This window comes from Microtus ochrogaster, linkage group LG5 (assembly GCF_000317375.1).
Source record: "Microtus ochrogaster isolate Prairie Vole_2 linkage group LG5, MicOch1.0, whole genome shotgun sequence".
Taxonomy (NCBI): domain Eukaryota; kingdom Metazoa; phylum Chordata; class Mammalia; order Rodentia; family Cricetidae; genus Microtus; species Microtus ochrogaster.
The window spans coordinates 18,096,612-18,108,971 of NC_022031.1; the positions used below are offsets into that span (position 1 = coordinate 18,096,612).

Consider the following 12,360-nt stretch of genomic DNA (forward strand, 5'->3'; position numbering starts at 1 on the left):
GTGCAGTAGGCTCAAAAACCCATTGCCATTGATCTTGGGTTCTCAGTAGTCCTCATCGTCCGCTCTAAAAGATCATCTGAACCCCCTTTCTCCTTCCAACCACCCCAGGTTTGTGAAAGTACTTCTAAGGGTTTTCTATATTGATGTTTCTAATTCCAATAAAACGGTAAACAGTAGTAATTGATCTGACTGGTTGACTGGGGCCTGGAAGCAACAAAAATAAAAATTCAGAGACTAAGCAGTCTGGTGTGATGACTGGTCTTGAGTGTCAACTTGATGTGATTAATAATCACCCAGGAGACACAATCCTGAGTGTGTCTATGAGCTCAAATTGCAAATTAATTGGGGGAGGGGTATGGTTGGCCCGTAAAGTTGATGTCACCTTCTTGTGTTCTACGCAGATATAAAGCGGTCTGGGGGGGAAACAGTACCACCTGCCTGCCCTTGGGTGTCTTCTCGGGTGAGTACATCTATATCAGTTTGCTTTCTGTTGCACAACAAATACATGAAACACTATAACTGAAAGCAACTTGTGATGGGTTTATTTTGCTTACACTCCTCTCAATCATTGTCCACTGCTGAGAAAAGTTCGGGCAGGAACTCAGGAAGTACAGGAACCTGGAGGTAGGAACTGAAGCAGAGCCTGTGGAGGAGTGCTGGTTGATGGCCTGCTTCTCCTGAATAATTCAGTTTATTTAGTGATACACGCCAGGACCATCTGCCCAGAGACGGCACCATCCATAGTGAAATGGTCCCTTCTACACTAATCATCAATCAAGAAAAATGCTCTTTCAGAGTTGCCTACAGGTCAATGTGATGGAGGCATTTTCTCTACTAAGATTCCTTCTTCTCGGATGACTCTAGCTTGTGTCATGTTGGCAAAACAAACAAACAAACAAAAAAACCAGCTAACCAATGCAATTGAAACTTCACAAACAAATCACTATCAAACCATAAACTTTCCTTTCTTGTTTGTCCCCAGGATGTCATGCTAATGTTAATATCACAACATAAAATGTAGTAGAGCGTTAAAAGTCCCACAGTCTTCAAACGTTATAACACTTTAGAAGTTTCATCTTTTTCAAATATCAAAGTCTCTCAACTGTGGGCTCCTGCAAAATAAAAAATAAGTTAAATATCTTCCTTCTAATACAAAAGGGAAGGACCAGGGCACAGTTACTGTCAAATCAACAGAAAACAAACTTCAACCGTATAAATACTCAGTGTCCTAGTTCTGGGGTACACTTATTATCTGCTTGGATCCAAAGGAATTGGGAGGCTCCACTTCCCCAGTTTTACCATCTACAGCCATGGTCCCTCTACCGGGGAGGCTCTCACAGACCACCACACTAGGCTGCCAGTATGAGATGCAGTCTAGGCCTCCTCTGAACCACAGCTTCTGCATGCTGACCCTGAAGAATCACTTCCCAGAAGACTGCATATGAATGATGCTGGCCTTTTATTAACCACATCTGATTCTTCCACTCCAGCTGACCAGAATCGATTGTCTCGATGAAACACAAGGCTTAACACAAAATGTCACACAAACCTTCCCTCGGATGCTGTACTTACTAGCCAAGCCTCCACCCTCCGCATTTACCTCAGCGTTCTCATCGTCCAGATTCTCACAAGATAAACTATGAAGCACTAAACAGCTTTTCAAGACCAAAGCTCTAAAGACTGCCACAATCCTCCAGAAGACAGCATAGTGAGGCTTATCATAGCAATTCCCCATTACCCTTTCACCAATTTCTGTAATGGTTTGCGTTCTATTGCTGTGATCAAAACGCCATGATGAAGAGCAACTTGGGGGAAGAAAGGGTTTGCTTAGCTTACATGTTCCAAACAAAGTTCATCACTGAGAGAAGTCAGAGAAGGAACTTAAGGCAGGAAATTGTGGGCAGGAACTGAAGCAGGAGCCGCCGCGAAGGAATCTCTGTTACTGCCTTGCTCCTCCCAAGTCGCCCAGTTTGCTTTCTTCTACACCCCCCCCCCAAGACCGCTTGCCCAGGGATGATAGTGCCAACAGTGATCAGGGCCCTTCCACATTGTGTGTGACTCTATTCCTGGGGAAATATGAACAAACCCCAGAGAGGGAACTGATGACAGACCAAAGGACAGACACCATCAAAGTCCAACTTGGTGTCCGGTGGGTTTATTGGTGTCATTCACAGGAGTGACAAGAGCACAAATGGCTCAGAGACAGCTGCATCACCAAAGCCCACCCCCTTGGATGACAGTCCATGAAAGCTAGGAACCTGGCACACTGCACACCTGCTGGCAGCTCAACAAGCTGGGCTTCCCTGGTCTTTCCAGGCTGTTAGGCTGGTCTCTGCTTCTTCCAAGAGGCGGAACTTGCCTGAGTCTTTTCTAGGCTGTCTTTACTGTTTATATACTCTTGGGGAGAGAGTGGACTAGAGAATTTGGTCAGTTTCAGGGATTTCCATAATGCATTTTGCCTTGCTTACTTCCTGTCTTTATGAGTTTCCCTACAAGGTGGACTGTTTGAATCTTAAAGAAAATAGCTACGAAAAGCACGTAATCATCAATCAAGAAAATGCACCGTGCACTTGTCTAGGAGGCAGTCTGATAGGAGCGTTTTCTCAGCTGAGGTTTCTTCTTGGATGACTCTGTCTGGGGACAAGCTGACAAGATAGATAGATAGTGTTAGGAATATTTCCTAGGCGAGCTCTCTGACGACGCAAAAAATTCCCAATCAAGCCAAATCAAAACAAGCCGAATTAAGAAATATCCAGGTTTAATGGGAGATCTGCGCTCTCAGGTGGTCCCGAGGGGGAAACCGGGAAGCCGCAGGAACGCGACCCCCGGGAGGAAGAAAGGGGGACCACGTGTTCTTCTTTTGGGGGATCGCTTAAGTACCCTGGGGAGTGGTCCTGACTCCACCCCCGGGGAGGGGTCATGACTGGCCTGCTGGGATTTGAAGTCCAGACCAGGCCTGGAGCTGAGATAGATGCCAGGTACTGGGGCCTAGGCTCCCAGCCTAACATTCCAGACTCTTTGGCTATAGGGGTGACAGAAAATTGGAATGGTATTTATGACAAACACTTAGGCTCTCTCTGGAACAAAGGGCATAGACTCAAATCTGGCTACTTCCTGCGGGTTGGGGCGGCGTGGGGAAGGGGAGAGCCAGGTGTCCAAGTTTAGCGAGGTGTGGCTGGAAAGGTATCCCATGAACTGTCATCCTGGAGAAGGCAGGCAGCTGTTCCTTGGGGGAAATGAGAAGGCAGGTGGCTAGGAAAAAAAAATTGTTGTTGATAAAGATGAGTGTGCCAGAATGAGGAGCAGGTAGGCCCTTCATTGTGGCATCCTGGAAAACCGGAGGGTGGAAGGTCCTGTCTGCTGGGCAGACCAAGTGTGTTGAGCAGGTGCCTGCTTGAGCCTGGAGAGATGGTACCAGCATGGATGTCTCAAAAGCTTGGCAGCCGAGGGGGTGGTGAGGATTACCATGTGAGGTCCTGTCCTTAAGAGGGAGAGGTAGGGAAGGTACCCCACCAGTGGAGGAGTTTGAACTGGGAGGTGATGGTCAAGGAGAAAGGGCTTGCCATAAAGCAACTCAAAAGGGCTCAGGCCCATAGGGGAACATAGGGTGGCCCTGAGGCGAGGGTCAAGACAACCTGAATTTGGTGGAGAGCTTGTTTAGTTGTTTGATGAGTCCCATTGTCCAGAAGATGTTGAGAGCTTCTGACACGAGCTCCATGACTGAGCCACCGCATCTGCTGTTTCCCTGGAGACTGGAAACACTTCTATCCATCCTGTAAAAGTGTCCATGGGTGTTAAGAGACAACCAAGTTTTTTATGAGTAGGCATATGGGTGAAATTAACCTGCCAATCTTTGTCCGGTTGGTGTCCACAAAGCTGGTGTACGTGGAGAGCTCCTTGTGGGTTGGCCTGGGCACATGTCTGGCAGGACGAGTGAACCTGTAAAATAGAATCTTGGAGATGGGCAGGGTTAAAAGGGGCTCCAAGAAGTGGAACAAAGCTTTGGGGAAGCAGCTAAGGATATCTCCACCCAGTAAATGTGCTGGGCAAGCCGGTATCGCTAAAAAAGTATGACAGAAAAATTGTCCTACAAGAATGTAGGACAATGGCAGTTTTAAGTGGAAAGGAACAGGTCCTGTCTATCCCTATAACTGAAATTGGTGAGGGAAACTTAAGGCCCGAGTGAAAATAAAAGTAATGGACTTACCCGCCACTTGTAGCATGACCCTAGGCTAGGAGAGGGTTACGGGATATACCATGTTTGGGCAGTGTCAATCTTCTGCAAAGCTGAGATGTTTGAAGGCTAGCAGTTTCACTTGCCGATGGTGGTGAGGCTGGACCTCTGTGGCTTGGCATAGAGGACAAGCTCGCACAGGGACATTGTGATTTCCAGTGTCCAGGTTGCTGGCAGATAGGGCACAACCTCGAAGCAGGTGTAGTGCAATATCATGCCATGTGACCTAGGCCCTAGTCCCTGGCATCTATCTCAGCCCCCAGGCCTGGTCTGGACTTCAAATCCCAGCAGGCCAGGTCCTGACCCCTCCCTGGGGGTACTTAAGTGATCCCCCAAAAGAAGAACACAAGGTCCCCCTTTCTTCCTCCCAGGGGTCGCGTTCCTGCAGCTTCCTGGTTCCCCCCTCGGGGCTACCCGAGAGCGCAGATCTCCCATTAAACCTGGATATTTCTTAATTCGGCTTGTTTTGATTTGGCTTGATTGGGAATTTTTGCATCGTCAGAGAGCTCGCTTAGGAAATATTCCTAATAGATAGATAGATAGATAGATAGATAGATAGATAGATAGATAGATAGATAGATAGATACTAATCAACACAATCACTGTATCTGCTGCTGTCATACTTGGCTGACTTCAGACTGCAGTTTCTTTGTCTTTTGATGAGAACTCTCTAGGGAGCCACAGGCCCTCAGTGTTGCCTTGGGACTGCTAAGACACCCCAACTTCATGGGCTAAGAGACTGCAGTGTTCTCTATTTCAGGGAGCTATGCCTTAGGGTCCTGGACAAAGCCATTTTGTTTGATAGGTTAAGTGAGCTCTTGTTCCATGGAAGCTTTCCAGGACAGCTTGGTCAGTAACATGGAAGAGCCAGTGTGGAGCTGTGCACTCTGTAGGTGCTGCAGGTAGTGAAAGAAGCCAGCAAGGGGCGAGGTGTCATGTCATGTCTTGCTTCTACATACCTCCCCCTCTAATTCTTGTTGTTCCACTTACCAGAATGCCAGTTGTTGGGGGAAAAAAATATGTGTTATTTATGAAGGTGAATGAGTACCTTCTTAGTGTTTCAAAAACACAGGCCTTTGAAACCCTGACAATTATACACCCAATGGACCATGACCCAAAACAAAACACGATATTCTCCACATAATCTGTGAAAAATCATTTCTTCAGCAGAATGTTACAAACGTGTCTTCCAGTCCCAGAAGTGCCTTACAGTGCAGTTTACATTTTCAGCTGTTGTATCAGCGTGTTGACACTGCCTAAGCTACTGTATCATAAATAAACAGCAAAAATCATTACCGCAGCAGTAGCGTTCCTACAGCAATGTGTTCCCCCAAGGACCACAGAACCCTCGGGATATGATTACAGCATCGCAATTATACAAATATTGGTCCAAATGTGGAAACCTTGAACGGGGCTCACCTTTAGCTTTCAGTGGGTGAGTAGTTACCGTCCAACAGCAATAGCGGTAATTTACCTAATTACATACTTATGTGCAGGGTTTGCTTGACCTAAATTATTTAACAGTTAAAATAAATCTTACTGCCTTGTAAAAGTTTCAAATTTCAGACTACCTCCCTGCTACCAGAATGAAAACAACTCAATGAAACAGGATGTATATATGGTAAAGAAGTTGTGTCTTTTTTAGGAGTGGCTGTTATCATCGTAAAGCTCTTTCAGAAGTCAACCACCGCACTGCCTCCCTGAAGTCTACTGATGAGAAATTGAGCTTAACAAGAAATTGTCAGAAGATAACTGATTCTGCTGGGGTCACCAGACTCCTAAAACCAGAGCCTAAACCAAGTCCCCAATCTCTGAGCTCCAACTTCCTTACAAGAAGATATTCCATCCTATTCATTCCTGGTCTTACACAGTGAGGAGACATCACATCCTATTCATTCCTGGTCCATGTGGAATGGCTTACACAGCGAGGAGACATCACATCCTATTCATTCCTGGTCCATGTGCAATGGCTTACACAGCGAGGAGACATCACATCTTACTTGTTCCTGTTCTATGTGGAGCAAATTTTACAGTGCCTGCTACAATCAATTGCTCTCTACTGAGCTGGAGCCCCAGGCTGAAGATCTATATATCTAGACCTTACAAGGATGCTGTGTTATGATCACGGCTACTGTTCAGACAGCGGGCCATTTCTCAATCTATCTGATCCTGTCCCGTGGCCCCAGATCCCACCCACAATCCAGGGACGAGGGAATTTACTGACCATCTGCACATCCTTCTGGGTTATGAACAGAGTCCACCCCTGGTTCCTGGTGCTGGACACTCTTATCATCCCTACTGCAGAAGACTTTGACCACCACTCTGGTTGTAGATAACAAACTTCAAGCTTGACTTGAGTGAGTTAGCTTCCTTCTCATTTTTTGTGATGTGCACGTGTACCTGGTAGATGGATGTGCACATGTGAATGGGTGGGTGTGCTCATGTGCACAGACACAGAGGCCAGAAAGGGACATCAGATGTCTTCATCTACTGCTGTCCATCTTATACATGTGATAAGGTCTCTCACTGAACATGAAGTTTGTGGTTTTGATTGGACAGACCAACCACCAATCTCCCAGAACCCAGAAGTCTCCATCCTCCAATGCTGGGATTACAGACACCCGCAGGAATGCTGGACTTAAGGTGAGTTCTGGGGATTTGAACTTAGGCCCTCTTGATTTCACAGCAAGCACTCTTACCCACTGAGCCATCTCCCCAAACTTTCTTCTCATTTTAAAAGGAGAATGAAAAATTGATGTCTTCTATTCATAGGATAAAGATTGTTTGAAGTAATTTGCAGAAGGTTCTCAACACAGTACCTGGCCTAAGTTCTCAATAAATTAATCAGATAGCTAAGTATTATTGCTCTTATTTTGTTAAGATGTAGGTTCTTGAAAGTAGGTACTTCCCATGGTAAGAAAGCAGTGGACTAGCATGATTTCTGTAGATTGTAAGTTGAACTTCCTTTACCAGTGAACTTGGACCTTGTAAGTATTACTTGATTGAACTTAAAACATGAGCTTAGAGGCACACAGCTATTTGAGATGCTCATGACATACATTTCCAGTGTATTGAATGATTTTTTACATAATCGGAGAAAAAATGTTTACACAACGTTCATCAATGGACGGAGCTTCTACTAAGTAAAGACGTTTACCAAGGTTTTCCCATACAACACCAGTTCAGTTGGGAACTGAACAACTGTCTGATGAACTGAGAAATAGTGGCTAGGTTCTGTAGTGGAAATGGTTTTAGTCAAAGGGTGGTTACATATGATTTTAATTTGAGGAAGACTAAATAAAACAACGCACAATGTATTTCCCCACCCCAAAACCACTGTGTTGAATTTCATCTCCATACTTAAAGTAACAGCCTTCTTTCTGTTCCTTTTCTCTACACTTCCAAATACTGATAGCTGTGACAAAAGGCACACTTTTGCAAAAGATGTGTCTCATGCCCCCGATGACCTGAAACTGCTTAGTATAACATAAAACAGGAAATGAGAGGGGAAAATGAAACAGAAAAGTTTATACCCATAAGCCTAGGCTCTTCTCATCAACCTTGACCAGGGAAGCTTCTTTTGCAGTGGTCAGCTGTCAACAGAAAGAGGCGTACATGCTCAAAATGCTGAGGGGAAAAGCGCTAGACAGTTGTATTGTCATCAGAGAGGAGGGAACTTGGACTGAAAAGACTTCCATAAGATTGGGCTGCAGGCAGGCCATAGAACATTTTCTTAGTGATTGATGGGGGAGAAGCCATCCAATTGTAGGGGGTACCACAGCTGGGCTGGTGGTCCTCAGGTCTATAAGAAAACAGGCTGAACAAGGCCATGAGTAGCTTGTTCACGAGTAAGCAACACCCCTCCACGCTCTGCATCAGCTCCTGCCTCGGGGACCCTACCCTGTTTGAGTTCCTGTCTTGCCTTCCTCCAGTGATAAACAGTGATGTGGAAGCATAAGCCAAATAAACCCTTTCCTTCCCAACTTGCTTCTGGCCACAGTGTTTCATTACAATGTAGCTCTGACTAGGACAATAGTGGCCATCGCTAAATGGAATGTCTATATTAGCCCCGTCACTATCAAGGCTCAGGGAACACTGGAGAAGAGGAGTAAAAAAGATTTGTAAGAGTCGGAGAATGGGGAGGGATTCAGTGAAATGCTGTCCTCTGGGCATGATATGGCTATAGCCATCATAATCTCACAGCACCTATAGTTGCCAGCAGCAAAGCAAGCCAGCCCAAATCTTGGTATACATGGGATGGATGATCTCTAGTCCCTGCCGCATCCTGAGAGGCTGTTGGCAGTGGATGGCTGCTGTAGGCTGGATGATTATTCTTTTTTTTTTTTTTTTTTGCGCCGTAGCAACGTTTATTGAGAACGGGGAGGGGATCAGTCCTTCTTGGCCGCTGCCTTCCTCACGGTGGCCAGTACTTTGCTCAGCTCCTCCCGCTTCCTCAAGGCACGTAAGTGCGTGCCCACCCACTTCTTGAGGAACTTGAGCACGCGCTTGTCCTTGGACACCTTGAGCAGCTCCACGGTGCGCTGCTTGTAGGGCGGGAAGCCGTACACCTCCAGGATCATGTCCCGCACGAACTTGGTGTGCTTTGTGAGGCGCCCGCCGCCGGCTGTGCCTCGGCTGGCTTCCGTTCTTCATCACCTTGTGGCCCTTTTTGAGGCCCACGGCCTTGGGGTAGCACAGGGCCATGGCTGCTCCTCTCCGATGGCGGGCCGCCACAGAGGATGATTATTCTTTACTGAGAATGTGACCAGCTAGGTTTCCCACGCTCCCGTGCACAGTCCCTCACCATACTTGGGCAGCTCTCAAAGGACTTTTTTTTTTTAATCAAAAGAATTAAAAAAGAGATGAAGCAGAAGTGATTATGTTGGAAAGAATATGGTGAAAACTGCAGGAGGAAAGCGGGGGTAAATACAGTCACTCTTTATTGTATAGATAAATGAAATTTTCAAAAATAAAGAAAAATAATTTAAAAGAAGGAAAGTAGAATAGAAGGTGCCAGGTTTGAAGGAGTTAAAAGTGAATGCGGAATTTATAGTAGCATCTTGGCAACTATGGCAGAAATAGGAGAACCTTGCGTAATATGATGTGTGTTTTTTCTGACCAAAATATAAAATAAAAGCAAACACACTTGTCTGCAAACACATACTTCCCCCAGAGAGCAAGTGGTACCAGGAGGATCTCAAAGTTAGCTGTGAATCTCTTGGAAATTGGGGCATCTTAGGTCAAGAGGTCAGGTGAGGAATTTAGAGCCCTCCCAGATGGTGAGGGTTCCTGTCTCAGTCGGGTGAAAAACATCTTCCTGCCCATGCCCCGCGAACTCGGGCTCTGCCTCTGCATGTCAGATTAAACTACAAAGTATGCCAAAGCTAGCTCAGATGGTAAAAGGAACGAAGATGTACTACAACTAATGCAATACGAACAGACTCATGAACGTCTTTAAAATACAACGTAAGGTCTGAGTATTCACATACAAATAAATGATAGCAATATCACCTACATAAGACTGTATAACTTACAAAAGTTGTTCTCACACATTGAAATACACTGGATCTTTCAACATTTACTGGACTCCGAGGAGTAGGTATACGCACGAGCAGAGAAAAGCTTCAAATATCATTTGATTCCTGCATCCCCACAGCTTAGCTTTTAGTGGAGCGCATATTGTATGTGAGGAAACACCCCAAAAATTATGAACTAATACCTGCGCTGAGTGCAGTGATGTGGAGAGCCACAGTTTGAATCTTGCATGCACCCCAAAGCCTCACATGTTAAAGGTTTGGATACCAAGTCTCAGGCACTGCTGAGAAGTTATGGAACCGTTAAGAGGTGGGGATAAGTGGAAGACAATTATGTCACTGGAGACATGCCTTAAAGGGATATAGGAGCCCTTGTCCCCTCTTTCACTTCCTCTTTGCTTCCCCGCTGTCATAAGGTGACCAGCTTCTGCAACCACATCTTCCCCCCATGATGCAGTGCTGACCCCAAAGCCCAAGACCAACAGACAGTGGACTGGAACCCCCAAAACCGTGACTCAAAAGAAGCCTTTCTTCTTTTGAAACACACTGTCTTACAGTATGCAAAGCTGACTAATAAAAGTACAGGAGATTATGAGTACCCACTGGCAGAGTGTGACCCGGATCGGAGGTAGGGACGTTTCCACGAGGAAGCAAGATGAAGGCCGACACCCGAAGAATGAATGAATACGTGATAGACAAGCCAAGACGTGAGCGAGCACTAGGGAGCAAAGGAGCAAGATGGAGAGCGTCCAGCTCAGGCTAAGAAATGAGAGAATGCTTGCTTTGGCTCTTAGGGTACACACCCTGGATAGAATTTCTCTATCACGGTGTAATTACACAACTGTTGGAACTAGCTCTTGTAGACCAGGCTGGCCTTGAACTCACAGAGATCCGCCTGCCTCTGCCTCCTAAGTGCTGGATTAAAGGCGTGCGCCACCACCACCCGACATACATAACTGATTTTTATGAGATTTAGTCCACATTGTTCTCTGCACCGGCTTCCCCATTTTAGATTCCTACAAGCAATGCTCTTCTCAGAAGAAGAAGAAAAAGCAGTGTTGTGGAGATGGCTCAGTGGATAAAGGTCATGCAAGCCTGATAACCCAAGTTCAATTCCCGGGACCTGCATAAAAAGCCCGAATATGCACTGCTGCTGCAGAGGCGCAAAGACCTTGCCTGAATGAGGTAGAAGGAGGGAACCAGCTTCCAAGGTTGTCCTCTGACCTCCACAAAGGCACCATGGCACACGTTCCTACGCACGTAGCCACACAGGGTGTGGGGCAAGGACAATCAATAAATAAAGAATTTTAAGAAAAGAAAGAACAAGTATGCTCTGCAGTGAGGCGTCGAGTTCTGAAATAGGCGGCAAGATTGCTGCCCTCTCCTGAGATCCACTACACGGTGGCCCAGCACCTTGGATCAAAAGGAACGTCGCTTGCACGAAGTGAGAACGGAAAGGCAAGATGACGTTGGCTCAGTTCAGGGTGAGCCGCCTCTGAAGAGTCCGTCACAAACCCTGTTCATCAACAGTCTCCGACAAAGTCTGTGCGGCAGGGATCCACGAGGCTTCACTTGTCCACAGCTGGGAAAGGTCTCAAAACCGGAGGGCAGTTGAGGCTGGTTCCGGTGGGCAGCAGCCAACTTCTGTCAAAGAGTTGCCTTGAGTATCTCTGAGTATCTAGTCTCTGGAGTATCAGCGTTGGTAGGTGAGTGTTCTCAATAGTAGGTGAGTGTTCTCATTAGTAGGTGAGTGTTCTCAGGTTCGTTCCCATTCTGACTGGCTGCCTTATGACTCTGGGCAGACCTCTGGTTACTGCGGGCTTCGACTTCTTGTTTACAGAACGGAGGTACTTTTTGCCTCAGCTGGGTTTGTTGTTGTTGTTGTTGTTTGGGGTTTTTTGTTTTGTTTTGTTTTTTGGTAAGGATTAATGAAGAAAAGCACTTTGCAGCAGTAAGTAACTGTTCACTTCTGACATCTTATGATCTTGAGTTATTTTATATTGTCCTTGATAAATTCCTACGTAATTTCATGTTCCAAAAAAAAGTCAGAATGCTTTCTTTCATGTGCAAATAAAATAAAATAAAATAAAAAAAACAGAACACATGACATTAGGAAGGGAAGTGGTGGGGAGGGATAGGTCAGGAACTGAAGGGAAGAAATAAAGGAGATGATTTGATCAGAACACATTATATGTCCATACAAAATTTTCAAAAGAAAATTAAAGGTAGGTTGGTGTTATAGAAGACACTTTGGCGTTGGGAACAGCTGAAGTCAAATGCCAGTCCTGGTACTTACTGGCATTCCCATTCTGACTGGCTGCCTTATGTGTGATGGTGTGTGTGTGGTGCATGTGGTGTGTGATGTGTGTGTGGTGTGTAGTGTGTACGTGTGTGGTGTATGCACAGAGCATGCAGGCGGCAGGGAGTCCTGCAGACTCCTTCCCATACATGCAGAGATGGCGAAGGGCTTACAGTGTCCTGCTCTATCATCCTCCGCCTTATTCACTTAATACAGGCTCTTTTCCTGAAGCTAAAGCTCAGCATTTTGGCCAGGCTGGCTGCCCACAAGGCCCAGCAATCCCCCTGTCTCTA

The 12,360-nt window shown here is 46.0% G+C and overlaps 1 pseudogene; it reads right to left on the reverse strand.

The window, feature by feature from the left end:
• Positions 1-8,622: 8,622 nt before the first annotated feature.
• On the reverse strand, positions 8,623-8,938 carry LOC101983172 (annotated as a pseudogene).
• Between the last annotated feature and the right edge of the window lie 3,422 nt (positions 8,939-12,360).